The following is an 18,854-nucleotide window of genomic DNA, read 5'->3' as shown; positions in this document are numbered from 1 at the left end:
TTTAACAACATCCCCCTCCTATTTATGAAATAGTTTTTAAACGAACTTGAAGCTGGGAAGAACAGAGATCTTTTCAAACCCCTTTGTAGATGATGAATTCTCTGGGTCCTTCTTCCTGTCGCTCACACCCTAACCCCATCCCTCACTCATGGAGTGTCCCTTGCAATTATTTGCTGAAAGCCTTTTGACTACGAATGCCACTTTCTTCAGACTGCAGTAGAATAACGCGTTTTATACAAATAAACATATTTCAGTTCTACTGATAACTATGAAATGTGCTTTTCTTTAGCAAATAGAAACAAGAATGCCAAGATAAATAAAATTTATCAAGATCCGTGGAACAGGATCCAAAAGTTCACTTAACTTCCATTTCTCTTTTCGGAGAGAATTATAAGCATGTGTAAAATCATGCGGAAACTTGGCTCGCACGTTTGCCTGATTGATATTCAAGAGGGATCCATATGAGATCTTTTCAGTAAATGTAGTATCTTCCTTCCCACCACGGACAGTGTTATGGACGGCGACATCTCTCATCACTCTAGGTCATTGTCTTTTGCCAGGTAAAATCAGTGGGAAGAAGCTGTAAGAGGTCAGACAGATTTTTTTTTGTTTTGGTTTGTGGTTGGGTTTTTTTCCCTCCGTGTTGTGAATGGCTAGAGGATGGAAGTAAAGGATTCTTTTGCTTGGAGGAGGGGGAGTGGAGAAAATAAAATAGGAAAAGGAATACAGGTTAATTATACATTCTGTTAGGTTGGTGCACAAGTAACTGTGGTTTTTGCGGTTTATTTTTAACCTTTTAAACCACAATTACCTTTGCACCAACCTAGTAGAACTGCGTCATTAGGAAACATTAGGGGTTGTCGTTAAGTCTCTTTAGTGAAATCTAGCTTCTCACCTGGATTAGCACCAGCCAAGCCATATTTCTTCTCTTGATCTGAATGTGGCCTTTATATCGTTTTTGTATCATGCATGTCATAAGCATGGATTTGCAGCTGTTTCATAATCACTGTGAAGTTTACTGGCTCCGCTCCACAGCACTGTGTCCAAACTTCAGGAACTCTTCTCAAGGATTGTGAATGTGGGAGGAGGCCACTTGTGGAATGATTTACTTTACCCAGAGCCGAGTGTTTTGCGTGCAGAATGTGAGGCTGCTGTTCAGCTGGTTGTGTTCAAATGTAAGTGACCAGCCAGAAAAACTTTTCTGGGGGCTTGTCATCCAGTCTCCCAACTTACCTTACCCTCTGAGGAACTTTGAATGTTTTAACCAGCCATGGGAAATCACAGCGAAGCAATGATTCTTGATTTCTTCCAAGCAATAATCGCCAATGAATTTTTAAGCGATAATTTAATTTGCTGAAAACATAGTGATTCTGAGTCTAGTGATGTAATCTGATTAGTCAGAGCAGTTGTGAAGATCAAATGGTAATAGCTAAATGTTCCCGGCTCTCTCGTTTGGTCCTGGATGGACAGGGATCCTAAGGAGAGAACAGCTCAGATTATGTTCCATTTACATCAGAACTCATTTGACTAAGTTGTTGTCCTCTTCCTAGCTTTATAATGAAGCCAGCTGAAGTTATTTTCAAATGGTAGCTTAGAGGTCTAGCAGTTGCCCTGAACATACTCCAATACAATAATCAGATGGAAGAATCTCTTTCTATAAGTGCGTATGTGAAGGATTCAAAATAGGAAAAATTACAGGCTCTTTTCTCTGTTTATTACATAGAGGGAAGTCTTTTCTTATCTGATACCAGGAGACAAAACTAGCATTCCAGGTTAAGAGGTAACCAAGTGAAATCCCATCCTTACTATACTCTTATGTGGTAGGAGATATGTTTCTAAGAGCAGATTGCATAAGGCTTTAAGCATAAAGTGTAAAAAGTAAAACTTGGAATTTTTATACTGAACCTGATAGGGAACAACTGAAGACTTTTGAAGAAGGGAGGAAAGATCAATTTCATGGTGATATGTCAGAAGCATTGAGAAGTAAAAGTCAGTAAGTAGTCTCCATCATATGAGGACACGGAGAGAGGGCAGCCATCTGTAAGAGAGACGGAGGGCTCTCAACCAGGCATCTAATCTGCTGGCACCTGGTCTTGGACTTCCAGCCTCCAGAGCTGTGGGGAGTCTGTTGTTTGGGTCACCTAGTTGATGATTTTTTTTGTAGACCCTAGTTTATGATTTTTTTTTATAGCAACCCAGGCCGACTAAGACAATCTCACAAAGGGCACCTTTACCATTCATGTTTTTGGAAACATTCTGTTCATGACAATATACGTATTCTCTGAGATAATAAAACCTTTCTCTGTAACCCTTTTCCTCCTGAATCCTCACCAGAATGTCCTTTAACATCCATATTTCTCCCAACAGTCTCTTCAGAGCAATCTAGACTTTTACTATCATGCACATCAAAACTCTTTTAGCTTCTAACCATTACCTAATTCCAAACCAACTTCCACATTTGTAGGTATTTGTTACAACAGCACCCCAATATTTTGATAGTTTCCTAGGGCTGCCATAACAGGATACCATGAACTAGGAGGCTTAAGCAGTGGAAATTTGTTATCTCACAGTTCTGGGGACGGGAGTCTGAAATCAAGGTGTTGGCAGGGTCGGTTCTTCCGAGGGCTATGAGAGAACGATCTATTTCAGGCTTCTCTCCTTAGCTTTTCGATGGTTGTCTTCCTGTGTCTTTTCACATATCCTTCTCCCTGTGTGCATGTTTGTGTCCAAATTACGCCTTTTTATAAAGACATCAGTCATATTGGATTAGGTGCTAACCCCACTCCAGTATGACCTCATCCAAACTTAACTAATCACATCCACAATGACCCTCTTTCCAAATAAGAGCACATTCTGAGTTAGGACTTCAACATGTGAATTTTGAGGGCACAGGATTTAACCCATAAATCCTTCACCCTGGTGCCAGCCGATTGGGCCAGGGTTGGGCCCTTGATCTATAGATTCCTGATTTACAGTTGGTCTTTGACCTCTGACATTGCTTAGACAAGAAAACTCACTTTTGGGTACTTGGCTTGAGAAGTCTAGAGACAATCAAAAAGGTAATATAAGAGCAGAAGCTGAAAGAAACACACATACACTGAGACCCTGAGGTAAATGGGGGACCCTGAGCAGGCCAGTATGTGGGAGCAGTAGCGCTGAGTTTTGAATAAGCTGAGATATGTGTTTAGGGTAAGGAAAAAGGGCAGAGAGAGAGAGAATGTGTGTGCCTGCAAAAGGAGACTCAGTAAGCCACACTGCGAGTGGTGGTGTTCTGTGAAGGTCGAACACTACAGGAAAATTGAGAGAGCTTTCTGCTGAGGTCCCTGGGGATGACGCACGTTGTGGTTCCAGGCTCCATAATGCTAACTCCTGCTGGGGCCCTCGCTCTCGGAGTCCTGTATGATCTCTGCCTCTGTCCGAACTCCTGCCCGCCTTCCTACACGCAGACATCTCAAACAAAAAACCCTACCTGAACCAGTCCAAGTCCAATTCTAAGAGCCCAATGAAACCATCACTTAGTTAAAGCAAAGCACAAAGTTGGTCCTCCACAATGTTCGTTTCCATCCCCCTCCATCAACTGATAACTGGGTCAAGATTCTGGGGCACAAAGATACCAGGCTAATTAAGCAATGGCCCTTCCAAAATTATAGATGCTTAAACCTCTTTCATTCTTAGATGGGTTTTAATGATTTAAGACAACATTAAAATATAGCTTCTTTTAGTAACAGGTCCTTCAGACTGTAACACCTTGGTAGGAGCATTAGGTACCATCACGCTTAAAAAAAAGAAAGAAAAGAAAGAAAGAATAATAAATAAATAAATAAATAAATAAATAAATAAATAAATAAATAAAAGTCAGTAAGCAAAGAAACCTCTCAAGAGAATCTCATAAGCTCGTCATGAGGTGGTATGTCTGCAGTAGGGTGTTAGGAGTGGGAGAGGAAAGGGAGGGAGCTATATGTCAGTACTGTGAAATAAACAGGTATGGTAACTAAGTTAGAGAGACCAGAGGGAGAGCAACAGTTCTGAGGATTCAAAACTGAGTGCTGGATGTGGGTCCAGTTCAAGCAGGAGATGTGGAAAGTGAGGTAGCCAGAGGGGAGAAGCTTCCTCATTAAATGTCCCAACCAATGGCGCCAACCTAATTTCTGCTTCTGCCTCTGGTCTGCTTTGATTTAGTAAGAGAGAATGCGGTGATGGCTACAGACACCACACGTTTTTACAAGGTGCTTTAGAAATAATGGAGATTTGATTTTTTGATTGCTTTCATGGCAACTCTCCCTGGAGAAAATCGACTGGGTCAGTAGAAGAGGCCTATTTTCTTCCGATGTTTCTGTCACGACTACATGGGGTCAGGTGTGCTCTCCCACCCCCAGCTCCCAGAAATATTTCGCAACTCCTCAGAAAAATCGGTGTCGCACTAAATCCATCACCTGCATCTGGCCCCTCCCGTTCCTGTGCTGTGATGAGTCGGGAACCACTGTGTGGCTTTGCCAGCCCTTAGGATTCCAGAGAGAAAGTGAAGGACAGGTTCCCTCAACTCTCAAATTCCCAAACCAGCTTGGGGGCGTGGCTGGGGATTGGAGAAAGGGCAGGATCCCTTCTAGGAAACCCTCGCCAACCCAGACCTCAACAGTCTCCAACTAGTCACATAGTCTTCTGACTCATAGCGTGAACTTTAGATTCTGAGTCATTCAAGGATCATAAGCTTTTGATACATACTTCAAAGTCAGAATTTTGAAGTGCACAAACTTTTCTTCAGGTTACTCTCCCTGCCATGGACTTAAACGTCTATTCTGAAACTCAATACTTGAGCACTGATTCATTTCTTCTCTTGAATTCCTGCTTCAACAATCCCATGCTGAGGAAATGGAGAGTAAGAAGGTAGAGTAAGGTGTTTGTGACAGAGTGTATTTTCCGAAGGTGGCTACCACACTCGCATCGCATGTGGTTCTCCTACAGTGTGATATTGACATGCCTCCCATGTAGCACATCAGTGGAGTCAATATCCCTTCCTCTTGCATCTGGGTGGACTTTTGCGGTTGTCTTGACCAGCAAAGTATAACAGAAGTTATGATCTGTGGCTCCAAAGACCGAATTTTAAAACCGCCGTGCCTTTTAGAGATGTTAGTGCTGGGAACCTAGCAGCCATGGTGTGAGGGACACATGCCACCTGGAGAGATCCATGTAGGTGTTCTACCAGAGCCCCAGCTGAGGTCCCAACCAAAAGGCAACATCGACCACCAGTTGTGAGACAGGAAGCTATTAAGATGACTTTAGCAGTCGGCCACTTTTTTTTTTTTTTTTTTTTTTAATGAGGGTGCCGCTCATAGTGGCTCGTGCAGGAATCAAAGCGGCAACCTTGGTGTCAGCCACATTCTAATTACAACTGCGTAAGAGATCGTAAGTGACAATCACCTAGCTGAGTGCAATCAGCTTCCAAAATCATGAGAGATAATAAAATGATTGCTGTAGTTTTAGCCCACTGAGTTTTGGGGTGATTCATTATGCAGTGAGTGAGAACCAACGGGGTGTTGCTGTTATTGGTTACTGCCTAACAGACTACCCCAAAACGCATTAACTTAAAAGAACCATTTTGTGGTAGCTCATGGCTTCTTGGACCAGGAATTCAGGCAGGTCTTGGCTAAGCAATTTATCTCTGATCCACAGAGTGGATTACCATCAGCTGTGGTGGCTTGTTCTGCAGGATGCTTCTTCAGTCACATGTTTGGAGCCTTGGAACTCTGTGGGTTCACTTCCTATATCACTCCCTCTCTTCCCCTCCTCTCCATGACCTCATCCTCTGGGGTCTCTGCACATAGCTGGTACTTCTCACAGCTTGTGGTCCCAGCGTAGCTGAACTTCTTAAAAGGCACCTGGCTTGCAAGAGACTGAGGCAAAAGCTGCCAGTCATTGTAAGGTCTAGGCTAGGAAATGGTTGGCATAACTTTTACAAAAATCTATTGTCCAAAGCTGACATAGGTCCTGTCCAGATTCCTGGGGAAGAGAAATAGATCCAGCCTCTGGAAGGGAAGAGTGTCAAAAAGTATGGCCCCGGTGGACAAAGTGGGAACCTATCTTTATATCTCAAAATCTTACCTTCTAAATCTTAGTACCCACATTTTGTGGATGAAGAAGCTGAGAGTGGGAGAAGTAATTGGCCAAGGTTATTCAACTTGTAAATACCAGCATCCAGCTTCAAATCCAAGTCTGTATTAATCCAGACCATGCCCTATTTCTACTCGTACTCTTCTGTGCAAAATATGGTAAATATACAATTTATACTACATTTTCTTTTTTAATTGAGATATAATTGATCTATTAGTTTCAGTATACAACACAATGATTCAATATTTGTATATATTGCAACATAATCACTACAACAAGCTAGTTAATCACAGAGTTACAATTTTTTTCTTGTGATGAGAACTTTTAAGATGTACTCTCTTAGCAATTTTCAAATATACAGTACAGTATTATTAACTATAGGCGTGATGCTGTACATTAACCCCAGGACTTACTTATTTTATAACTGGAAGTTTGTACATTTTGACACCCTTCACCAATTTTTCCCACCCCTGACCCCACAACCTCCGGCAACCACCAGTCTGTTCTCTCTGTCTATGAGTTTGAGATTCTACATATAAGTGAAATCACATGGTATTTGTCTTTCTCAGTCTGACTTATTTCACTTAGCATAATGCCCTCAAGGTCCATCCATGTTGTTACAAATGGCAAGATTTCCTTCTTTTATGACTGAATAATATTCCATTGTATATATGGACCACTTTGTCTTTATCCATTCGTCTGTTGACAGACACTTTGATTGCTTCCATGTCTTCGTTATTGTAAATAATGCTGCAGTGAACATAGGGGTGCATTTTTTTTTCATGTTAGTGTTTTTGTTTCCTTCAGATAAATACACAGAAGTGGAATTGCTGGATCATGTGGTAGTTCTATTTTAAATTTAAGGAACCTCCGTACTGTTTTCCATAGTGACTGCAACAACTTACATTCCCACCAATAATGCACAAGGGTTTTCTTTTTTCCACATTCTCACCAACACTTGCTTCTTGTGTTTTTGATAATAGCCATTCTAACAGATGTGAGGTGATATCTCACATCTCATTGTGGTTTTGATTTGCATTTCACTGATGATTAGTTGAGCATCTTTTCACGTATCTGTTGGCTATCTGTGTGTCTTCTTTGGAGAAGTGTCTATTCAGAGCCTCTGCCCATTTTTTAAATCAAATTGTTGGGGGTTTTTTGCTGTTGAGTTGTATGAGTTCTTTATATAGTTCAAACACCTTATCAGATAGATGATTTGCAAATATTTTCTCCCATTCAGCATGTTGCCTTTTCATTTTGTTGATGGTTTCCTTTGCTGTGCAGAAGCATTATAGTTTGATGTGGTTCCACTTGTTTATTTGTGCTTCTGCTGCCTTTGCTTTTGGTATCAGATAAAAAAAAATAATAATCATTGCTGAGACTGATGTTAAGCAGCTTACCACTTAGGGTTTCTTCTAGGAGTTTTATGGTTTCAAGTCTTACGTTCAAGTCTTCAATCCATTTTGGGTTAATTTCTGTGTATGGTGCAGGGTAGTGGTCCAGTTTCATTCTTTTGCATGTGGCTGTCCAGTTTCCCAACACCATTTATTAAAGAGATTGTTCTTTTCCCATTGTATATTCTTGGCTCCTCTGTCATAAATTAGTTGACCATATATGTGTGGGTTTATTTCTGGGTGCTCTATTTTGTTCCATTGATCTGTGAGTCTGTTTTCTTGCCAAATACCATATTGTTTTGATTACTATAGCTTTATAATATAATTTGAAATCAGCAAGTATGATGCCTCCAGCTTTGTTCTTCTTTCTAAATATTGCTTTGGTTATTTGGGGACTTTTGTGATTCCATATAAACTTTAGGATTATTTATTTTATTTCTGTGAAAAATGCCATTGGAATTTTTATAGGAATTGTATTGCATTTGTAGATTGCTTCAGGTAGCATGGATATTTTAACACTATTCTTGTAATCCATGAGCATGGAATATATTTCCATTTATTTGTGTCTAATTCTTTTTCATTAATGTCTTATAGTTTTCAATGTATGCATCTTTTACTTCCTTGGTTAAACTTATTATACTAGGTATTCTTTTTTATTTAATTTTAATGGGACTGTTTTCTTAGTTTGTTTCTGATAGCTCATTATTAGTGTATAGAAATACAACATATTTTTGCAACTTTACTGAATTTATTAGTTCTAACACTTTTTTGGTGGAGTCTTTAGGGTTTTCTATATACAATATGTCATCTGCAAAAAGTGGTAGTTTTACTTCTTTCTAAACTTGAATGCCTTTATTTCTTTTTCTTGCCTAGCAATTTGTACTATATTTTATTAATTCTAAAGTGCTATCTTTAGTAAGGAAGATACCATCTCCTCCCACCCCAAACACACATACATGTTGCAGTTCTAAGGTTTAAAATCCTAGAGAAATATTCTTAATGGCCTGGCTTGGGTCACAGGCCTAACTCTGAACCAATCCTTAGTGCCAGGAGGATAGAATATTATAATTGGCAAGCTTTACTTGAACCACAGGGTTTAAAGGAATAGTTCCCAGAAGAAGGAGGGGAAGAAAAAAAAAAAAAATTCACTAGACATGCTCTTTGCACTACATGCCATTCCTTCTCATTCATAATGATCCCATTGCATCCTTGAAGGCTGATAGCATCCTCCCTGAAGAGACTGGAATTGGGGGTTTGGGGGTGGGGATGAAAGGCAGGCTGTGTATGGGGAGTTAAGCCCAAGAATTATCTAGCACTATCAGCTGACTATTAACTCATTGTGGCTCCCTTATATGTTGCTAAGACTAGGATCTCTTTGGATTTCCTAGGGAATCTGATTCCTTCATATAGAAACTAAATGGAAGCTGCTTAAAGGTGACCCTTTATGTTTTCATATGTTATATTCTGTAGTTGGATTCCTCATGTTCGTGAAGATACTTGACATTACAAGCTCTTGAGTAAGCAAAATATAAGCACTAATTAAAACATTTCTAATGGAAACTTAGTCTTATTTCATGATTTCCATTTGTATTCTTTTTCAAATGAAGTAGGCATCTTTAATTTTCTTTTTTAAAATTTTATTTGGATGAGGTCAGAAATTGGGGAATTTCTCTTCCATTACTCACGCTGCTTCCCAGCTGTTGGCCTTATGTTCCCTTGACACGCTGTTGAGGAGCCATCCATGAGCCATAGCTCTGCCGTCATGCACACCAGGTTTGACAGAGAAGCCCCAAGCTTCAGGAAGACTCTCTCTCCCAAAGTCCCTGGTTGCCATTGGTCATGGCCTGGGTTCTGAGTAGCTCTACACTCTAGAGGCCACTGGTACCTGTTAGAACTATTGTCCTCCTCTGTCACTGGCTTTGTATTTATATTAAGGAGTCTCTTCAATTTGTTTAGCAAAGTCAGAAATAAAGCCCAATGGGTTAGCTGACTTTTGAGAGCCCTAAGGAAATCATCACTTGAAAGTTTCTGAGCCTTCTAGAAGAGTATTTGTTAATGGTACCGGTCTCTTCATTTCCCTGGCCATCCAACTGAGCCCAAGAAGCCTTGTATCCATTTTCAGTTGTCAGACCCGGTCAGTTCAAGATGTGTTTTATTTAAACATGGAAATAAAATAGGGGAAGGAAATAAAGGAATTTCATAAACTTGGCCGTGGACACATTTCAGTGAGAACATTCAAATAGGCATGTTTGTAGCTGGATAGCTGAATTACAACAGTCTTGGCATAGTGAAAATGAAAGCAGATTTTAGCTTTGAAAATAAAGACCAAAAAAATGCCTGTGATCTCTTCTCCCCCCACCCCACAGAAGATATCAAAGAAATAGACTGACAGTTGAGGCTTACTCAGAGAAAGAAAATAGTTAATCACAATAAATAAGGGTAAGAAAATTCTTTTTCTCTATTAATCACATATACTGCTAACCCTAAATCCTGGTATCTCTTCCTCCCTCCCCTTCCCTTTTCCTTAACCGTAATTTACAACCCCTACCCTACTTCTTCTAATCTCTTACTCCCACAAATACAGTCTCCCATCCTGTCCTCATTCTTTTTGCCTCCAGCTTTTTTTCCGGCTTGACCTCCTTGCTCTCTTACACTAAACTGCCTTAGGGGCAACACCAATCTACATTCTCTTGCCTCGATGTCCTTCTGCTGTCTCATCCCTGCTACACTAACCCTAAATTCTGCATTCTTACACCCTGGTGTTATCAGACCCTAGTGGAAGGCAGGCTGTTAGTGAATAAGAATGACGGCTTTGACCCCTGTCAGGTGTGTTAATGCCCCAGCTTTGCCACTTCCTGGCTAGTGATCAGGCGAAGCTGTTTAACTAGTTACTTCCTCTGACAAATGGGATTTGAAAGTGCCCCTTCCTCCTAAGTTTTTGTGTGGATCAAAATACCTATTCAATTAAAGCATAGCAGTCGGTCCATAAAAAGTACTCAATAACTATTAAGTATTGCTTTTGCTATTATTGTTGGCATTGTTATTAATACTAGAATTCCACATCTGTGCCAACAGACACTGCTAAGACTACTACAAATTAACGGTTTCTAACTTTGGTTTTAAGCCAAAGTCTTTGCAATGGCTCTTCACAATGGCCGTTCAAAGCCCTGTACATTCTGGTCCCTCTGTAATCTTTCTGACCTCATCTCCTCTGACTCCCCGCCACGTCGCCACAGGCACATTCATACACTCAAGTGTAAGTTGCACTAGGGCAGGGAATCTTTTTTTTTTTTTGTAGTATGATGCTATTTATATAAAAATAGTTACATAGAAACTTATGTATAGGAAAAAAGATACAAAGTTAATTCACAAAAGCGTTAACATTGATCATCTGTAGGAGGAGGGATTGATTTTTACTTTTGTGTGCTTTGGTTTTTCTGTTTGCCAACTTCATAAAAATAATCATGGACATAAATTCACAGTCAAATTTGCCTCCAAGGTGCCTCCTATGATTTATCTTCTACCCTTCCCCACCTTTTTTTCTTTTCTACACAAAAGGTGGCATTCTCTGCACACATTTCTACACTGGTTTCTTTTCATCAGGGAATTTTATCTGTTTTGCTAATTTCTATAGTTTTAGTGCCTAGAATTATTCCTAGCACATAGTAGGTACTCAATAAATATTTGTTGAATGAATGATTGAGCCCTAATACAAATAAATATCACTGCCTTGGTGAAGCTTTTCCTATTTCCCTAGACATGGTTCCTTTCTTTCCTGTAGTCCTGTGATATTTAATACATTCTTCAATTATAACATTTATCACATTGTATTTTTATGGAAAACATATTTAAAGCTCTTAAATTTAACCAGATGGTATAATTCAAAAGCACATTTTAAGTTAATAGACTAAAACCTCACATTGCACAGATTTGATTGAATGATTACAGAACTCATAATGCTCTATGAGTGTTTCGAAATTGCACTCCCATCATGTCCTATGAGTTATTCCAAAATTAAGTCCAAGCTTGAGAAAATGCAAGAAAAAGCAAATTAGAAAATAGATTCCAACACACAGAGGCAGCTCATGCAATGATGTGCTCTGTGTTTTGACATTATGGAAACCCTATTTTACCAGCAAATAGTGAGGAGGCTGGCAAGATGCTGTCTTGCGAACTTATCAGCCTTGCTACAAATATGGCTAATAAATAATCTGCAGATAGGCAATCTCAAAAGTCAATCCTGGAGGAGCACACCTGTTTAGGTTGGCTTTGAAGAGGGTTTCTTCATCTGGGGGAAAACATTATTCACCAATTTTTCTTAAAGAAAATGCTATTACTAAAAGCCAAGAGCATTACATATCATGCAGTTTTCATCAGATCTAAATTAAGAACTAATAAAATCTCTTATGTCTCAGGGTTAAGGTAGTGAGTAAGGACCACTCTCGAATATCGTATTTTGCTGTGTATACATGCGCACTTTTTTGCCCAGATTTGTAAGGGGGAAAATAAGGATGTGCATAATACACGGGTAGTGCCAATTCTGTATCTATATAAATGTTTTTAATTCTTTTTATTTATGCTTATGAGTTAAAAGTATAACTCTAGAAATCAATAACAATACCATATGCAAAATAATAGTCTGGAATACGATAATCGATTTTGTTGAATTTACGACAAACTTGGAACAATGAAGAGTTCTTGGCCTTCTATGATGCGTAAATATTGTAAATGTTACCTTACATAAAATTTCTTGTACTTATATCTGTTCTTGTGTGTTGTAATTATTTGTTACATAAAATTTCTTGTACTATAATATACTGAAAAATAAATGATAAAATTCCTTTATAATACAAAAAACAAGTCCATACATGTAAAAAAATAAAAATTTGAATTAAAAAATTAAAACAAAAGATTTTTTCCCCTGAAAATTTGGGCCAAAAATGTGGGTGTGCATTAGACACAGCAAAATACGATACATTTCTGTGATTTCAGGGCCAGTGTCTCTGGCTGGCTAATCACATATTGATTCATTACTATCATTTTGTGTGTGAAGCTTATTTTGAGCCATGGACTGATAAGCTGTTCCTGCCATTACCTACTGGAAAATATCCTAGGACATACACATGGGAGAAACTACTTGTCCCAGGACAGTGATGGTGATAGCTAAGTGGAATCTTCTGTCTGCATTCAGAGGTGATAACAATCTAAGGAAACCCTCATGTAAGGTGGTGTGGCAGCAGTGAATGCCTTTGAAAGACTGCAGCATTAATCAGCTCCAGTCAAAACATTTTAACCTGGAAAAAGCATCCGTGATGAGTAGATGCTTCTGGGATGGAATCAGGATTAACATCCATCCTGGCTAATGATTTCATATCATCTCTGCTATTGTATTTTGGATTTTTCAAATCCAAGGCAATGTTAAATCCCTGTTCTAGATTAACCTCACATGCTGGAGATGTAGAGAAACAATGATTTCTGCCAATATGCAATTATCGGTGCTTGCTAGCCAGAGTCTCAAGAGAAATGGGACTGTGCTATAACCTAGGAACTTGGACAATTAAAATCTGGGTTGGTGCCCAGTTCCATCTTCCTTGATTGGATCTGTGTGCTGGGACTGCTGCTGGCTTACTTTTACGCCTGTTGTGCTCGTGGCTCTGGCTCTGTGTCCTCCGGGTCCACCTTGGTAATAAAATAAAAAAAATGCGTTTTAAATTTTTGTTTACCTTTTTTTGGCGGGTGGGGTTCTTGACCATACTAGAATGGGGGCTCAGGTAGGATCAATTCATCTGGTGCCTAACAGGTTCTTGTTAATTTACATATCGGTCCCCTCTATTACTGGGAGTTTTTTACTGCAAATGCTTGTTGATTCTAGTTAGTTGCTGATACTATATATATATATATATATATATATATATAGACCTTTGATTTAATATTTCCTCCTTCCGTCAAATCTTTGCTAAGTCAGAATATTAGTAATTTTGCAAAGAACTGCAGCTTTCCCTACTTGCTGAAGATTCATTTTCTTCAGTAATCATTGATGGGTCTGATCTGAAATCCAACCTTTTAAAAATATCTTTGAGAACACCTTGTCAAATGTAGTGAACACTTTTCTGCCTTATCTGATCCAAACTTTCTGTGACATTTGGCCCTAGAGACTTCTCCCTCCTTTCAGCTTCTCCCCTGGGCCCAGTGAAGCCACTCCCTTGTCATTTGCCCCACCATGCAAAAATCCTTGGCAGTCTCTTTTTGCAGGCTTCTCTTTTATCACTCAGCTTCTGAAGAGTTCCATCCCAGGCTGTCTCTTCCTCCCTGAGTGAGGGTGTCAACACACACAGCTTCAATTAACATCTATGAGATAATTTCCTCCAAATCTCAAAGTCAAATATATCTTGTAAGTTCAAAGACATGCATATACCCTTATTTAACAAATACTTAAGAACACCCACTATGTGTGAAGCTGGGTGACCACTCATTGTCACCACTAGGAAGTTTATAGGTACTTCTCTATGTCGAAAACATATTAAGAGAACCTTTCTTCCAGAAGGGCAATTCAACCTGTATTTTCTAGCTTGATAAGTGATACTATTATCCCCTTGGTCATCCAAGCCATAAACTTGGGATTCATTTGAAATATCTCTTTCTGCTTTACAACACACTTTTAACCCCCACTCAACATCCTTGCCCACCTCTGGTTAGACAGCAAATCTTACAGTTATAGCCCTCTGAAAATCTCAAATCTGTGCTTTCTTCTTCAACTCCTTAGCCTCTGAGTTTAGGCCATCATGACTGTTTGACTCATTTTAATCTTCTCTAATATATCCTCCATACTACTGCCAGCATCAGACCTTCTTGATGTGAATTTCATCATTAATTTGCTTCCCTAAAGCACTTCTTGGTTCCAAAGTACCTTCAGAATGAAAGTCAGCTCCTTAGCTTGGCAGCTCCTGGCCTTGGCATCTTTCTGCACCTGGTCCTTGCCCTGTATCCTGCCATTGTATATTCCATTCTGGGCCCATACTAAACCTCTTGCTGTCTCCCAGAGACATCACACACTTACTTTCCTACCTCTGTACCTAAGTATATCTGCTTGAGAAGCCCTTTATCTTCCCTTTACTCTACCATTCCTTTTAAATGACAGTGCAGCCCAGTGGATAAGCATATGGATTTTGGGGCTCAGAAAGCCTGATGTCCAATCCTGGACAAGTTGCTTTTTCTCTTGGAACCTCAATTTTGTCATTAGGGTTGTTTTGAGAATCAAATCTGGCATTTGATGAATAAATGAATGAATGACATATTCATTTAGTGCCTACCGTGTGTCCCCCAAAATAAGACCTAGCCAGACCATCAGCTCTAATGTGTCTTTTGGAGCAAAAATTAATATAAGACCTGGTCTTATTTTAATATAAGACTGGGTATAATATCATATAATATCATATAATATAATAATATAATATAATATAATACAATATAATATAATATAAAATACTGGGTCTTATATAAGAGCGGGTTTAATATAATATAATGTAACGTAATATAATATAATACCGGGTCTTATATTAATTTTTGCTCCAAAAGATGCATTAGAGCTGATGGTCTGGCTAGGTCTTATTTTTGAGGAAACACGGTACTACCTGCCAGGCCCTGTTCTAGGAACTGTAGATATAGCAATGGACAAAAGAGTTGAAGCCCCTGCCTTAGGGATCTTACAGTCTGGCTAGCACATACGAAGTGAACAAAAAATGTATAATTATTATTCATCCAAGGCTTTGGTAATAACAGCTCGGGGAAACTTTTCAGACCTACCTACTTACCAATTTTCATTCTGAATTAGGTGCTCATCTTCTATGAGCCCTAGGTGGTACAATTACAGCATTATGTTGTATCACAATTGCCAATATTTTTATCTTAACCTACAACAACAACGAGTCCCTCAAGGGCCAATCCTGGGACTTTTCTTCTTCTTTTGCCAGCTTCCAGTATACAAGACTTCCAGTTATAAGTGTCAAGTGAATGAATGAACAGTTTAGGGGATGCCTAACATTCTTCAAAAATAACAACACATACCACCAAAGAGCATTTGCTATCTGCCAGACACTGTGTTAACTGTTTAAATATATTATATAATTTAATCTTCACAGCAACACTGTGAAAGCAGTATTATTAAATCCGCTTCACAAATGAAGAAACTAAATCTTAGAGATGCAAAGGAATTTGCTAGAGTCACCCAGCCTGCAGGTGGTAAAAACAAGTTGGGGACCCATATCAGCCTGACTCCAGAGCCCCAACTTTAGCCATGATACTCGATGAGAGGAGCCATTTCTCCATATGGCAGTCGGAGATGTAGGACAGTTTTCTGCATATACTTTAAGTATACCTGTGTACATAAGAAAACTTTAATCCATAGTCAATGTACACAGACATTTTAGCTTAGTTATGTTTTTCTATAATCTGTGTGACTCTGCTCACCCTGCTGAGGGGTGGGGAAACAGAACTGGTTTTAAACCTACCAATTCACGGTATTACAGCCTCTTCCAGTTTACACCGTCTTTGAATAGCTCCATCTCCTGGGGAATATTTAGTCTTTTAGATGTCCTTCCCTCGCTCCCTGGCCCCTCTGCCTAACTATAGCAAGCCACTGATGTCAATCTTTATTTACAGTGATGGAATCTTTACCTATTTCAGGAAGGAGGTGTCAGGGTGATGTTCTTTAAGGCGCTCTTTCCCCAGAGTCTCAAATGGGAAGTGAGACAAAAGAGTCCCTTAGGCTGAGAACAAAGCCAGTCCCTCTCTAAAGTCTGTCTTCCTTCAGGGACCTGGAGATGGAAGCCTGCTTTTTCCTACTTCTATCCCCTTCTTCCTACACTTAGTTGGGCTTGGGAAGGTAGACTCTTCCCACCCTCTTCCTGCCTTTTCTGTACTTTCCCTATATCCTAGCATCCTCCTTCCAAAGTGGAATTTGCCCTCCCCTTCTCTCTAGGGCTAAACTGGAGAATGGCTGCCAGGTCACCTGATTTATGGGAAGAGGAATGAAAACACATCTGTTTAGTATTTTCAAATGATTACCCCTGTTACCCCTGCATCTCGGATGGTAATCACAGGTCTCTGGAGCTCTCTGGGTCCCTTTATAGTCATATGGCTCAGAGCAGTTCTAGAGGAAGATTTACAAGGGCTCTTAGATACCTCCTTCACCTGAGTTACTACCCTTCACCTTTAAGTCCATTAACCCAAATTCTTGACCAATAATCCTGTTGTTCACGAGCAGCCTAGAAACGGTGGTAGTATTCGCTCCACAAAATTAGTTGGTATAATCAATGAGTTATACATTCAAATTCTGACAAATTTTGTCCCCATGATAAAATCATTGTCTAACCTATTACTTAAATATGGGATCATGGAAAAGTAAGCTATACTAAAGAACCCAAAATGAGAGGGCATACTCTGAAAATATCAAATATTTGATTTGTAGACTGTGCCTTTCATCTTCAGACTGTCCCCAAAGCAAGGGGAAGCTTTTGTGAAAGAGAACAAATTAGTAAGGAAATTGACTATGGATCCAGCACCAGAAATAGTAAGAGGAAGTGGTTCCTTTTAGCAACGGCTACACTCTCAAGACCCTGCAGCTCATTGTGCAATGTGAGGCATGGTGTGAATCTCTTAGATAGAGCTGTGTACTTTGTAAGTCTTAGGTCAGAATTGGACCCTGATTGTATGAGAAAAAATTCTCATGTGAACTCAGATATGGATGAAGAAATCAGCTTGTATAATGTGAATTCACTAGAGAAGCAGAAAATAAAATTATTAAAATATAGCCCCAAATAAGAAAAAATGCCCCCTTGTATAAGAAAAAAATGCCCCCTTGTTTGAGAATATCATTACCATCTGGGTTGTAAACCATTTGATTCTAATTCTAGTAGCTTGATGCCAGAAATAACTTATTACCAGGGAGAAATGCTGGAGAATTGTCAGGAATGACAGAATTTTTACTTCTTTTTAATATCTGTATCATAAAATGATAAAGCTGATGAACCACACAATGATGTGAAGGGGTGAGCCAGATAGCCTAGTACTTTCTGCTACATATATTTAAGCTATCTTTTACACCCCAATTTCTCTTCTCTTCCCACCCCACAAAAGGTCAGAGACCATTTTTGATAAGCAAAGAATCCTTCAAATTCTCTTATTCTCTCTGGAGGAAAGCACTGGACACATCTGGGGTCTGTTTAGACTTTACAATTTAATCCATAGACTTTGCACAGTAATGGCAATTCTATTTACAGCTGTCTTTTCACAGTGGTCATGTTGAGAGTGTACATAAAGTACTTGATTCTTTGAAATACAATATTTATGAGCTCACATTAAATATACATCACCGCGGTCCAATCACATTGATAAAGCATGTCATTTTGAAGTTCCAGTTTACACTTTCTAGCTGTGTGACCTTGAGCAAGTTAATCTCACTAGTTTCCTCATCTTTAAAATAGGGATAATAATAGTACCTGTCTCATAGCCAGTGTATTTGAAAACTGCATTGCAATGATAGACTAGGACATCTTGAATATTGAGAGCTTCCAAATACTAAATTGGGTGTTCACTTGTTTAATTCAAATGAAAATGAAATAAATGACAAAGAGTTAATTATTTATATCAGGAGGCAATATAAGAATTTGAATTAGAGAGTCTTGGCTAACCCTGATGTTCTAAGATGGTAATTATCTATTTTACAAACCTTCTTTGGGGATTCTTTTGTACAGCAAATCTCTTGATTTGCAATCTGTAATCTTTACATTATTAAAGTCAAGTCTACATTGATTAGAAGGATATACAGCTTCCTTTCAGGTTTTCAGGTTTGGGGCATCCTTTGGGGAGAACGTTGCTACTGTTTGGAGAATGGGGGAGGAAACTGGAAATTCTAAACCCTTAGTCTGATACGTTTTCTAGAAGCAGGCCACCAGGTCTTAACTATATTTTTCTGAAACCTGACTGAATTTAATTTTAATGGCATAAGGACTTGGTATTGAAAGAGTTAAAGGGTCTCCCACACCCCTCTGCCTGAATCGTTCTTTTGTGTACACAGCTGCAGTTGGAGCATGGGTCAGAAAGGAAATGGTTAGAGGAAGAGCTGGTTTTCAGACCAGGCGAGCCTGCGAGGGGGACTGGGGGTGGCCTGGGGTTTTACATACCAGATGTAGGCCTGCCCCGGTGCCTGCCTGGAGCTGCTGGCGTGGTCACGCCGCGGCCCTGTGCGAACTGAGCCGAGATGATGAGTTAGCGAGTTGCTATGGTGACAGGCCTGGACACGTGACCAGGGTGCTGCTGCCTGCGCTTTGACGTCAGCAGCCAGGAGGGCGGGAC

General features: G+C 39.5%; 1 protein-coding gene and 1 long non-coding RNA gene across 4 annotated transcripts in view; one reads left to right on the top strand and one right to left on the bottom strand.

Moving 5' to 3' along the window:
- MAPRE2 (microtubule associated protein RP/EB family member 2) overlaps positions 1-18,854 on the top strand; it is a 140,958-nt gene that overhangs the window by 33,538 nt on the left and 88,566 nt on the right. The gene's annotated exons all lie outside the window — the stretch shown is intronic.
- Positions 1,155-18,793, bottom strand: LOC109452111 (uncharacterized). 2 transcript variants are annotated; one of them, XR_012498769.1, is made up of 4 exons: positions 18,683-18,793; positions 13,132-13,181; positions 1,906-2,038; positions 1,155-1,475 (listed from the first exon to the last, which is right to left on the bottom strand). It is a non-coding gene; the product is annotated as an uncharacterized LOC109452111 (long non-coding RNA). The 2 variants fall into 2 exon arrangements; XR_002138093.2 differs by lacking the exons at positions 1,155-1,475; positions 1,906-2,038 and adding an exon at positions 6,119-6,252.

The sequence above is a fragment of the Rhinolophus sinicus genome, linkage group LG09, assembly GCF_036562045.2.
Source record: "Rhinolophus sinicus isolate RSC01 linkage group LG09, ASM3656204v1, whole genome shotgun sequence".
In the NCBI taxonomy this organism is placed as follows: domain Eukaryota; kingdom Metazoa; phylum Chordata; class Mammalia; order Chiroptera; family Rhinolophidae; genus Rhinolophus; species Rhinolophus sinicus.
Note: the sequence above shows the minus strand (reverse complement) of the source record. Positions and strands in the feature narration are given on the sequence as shown.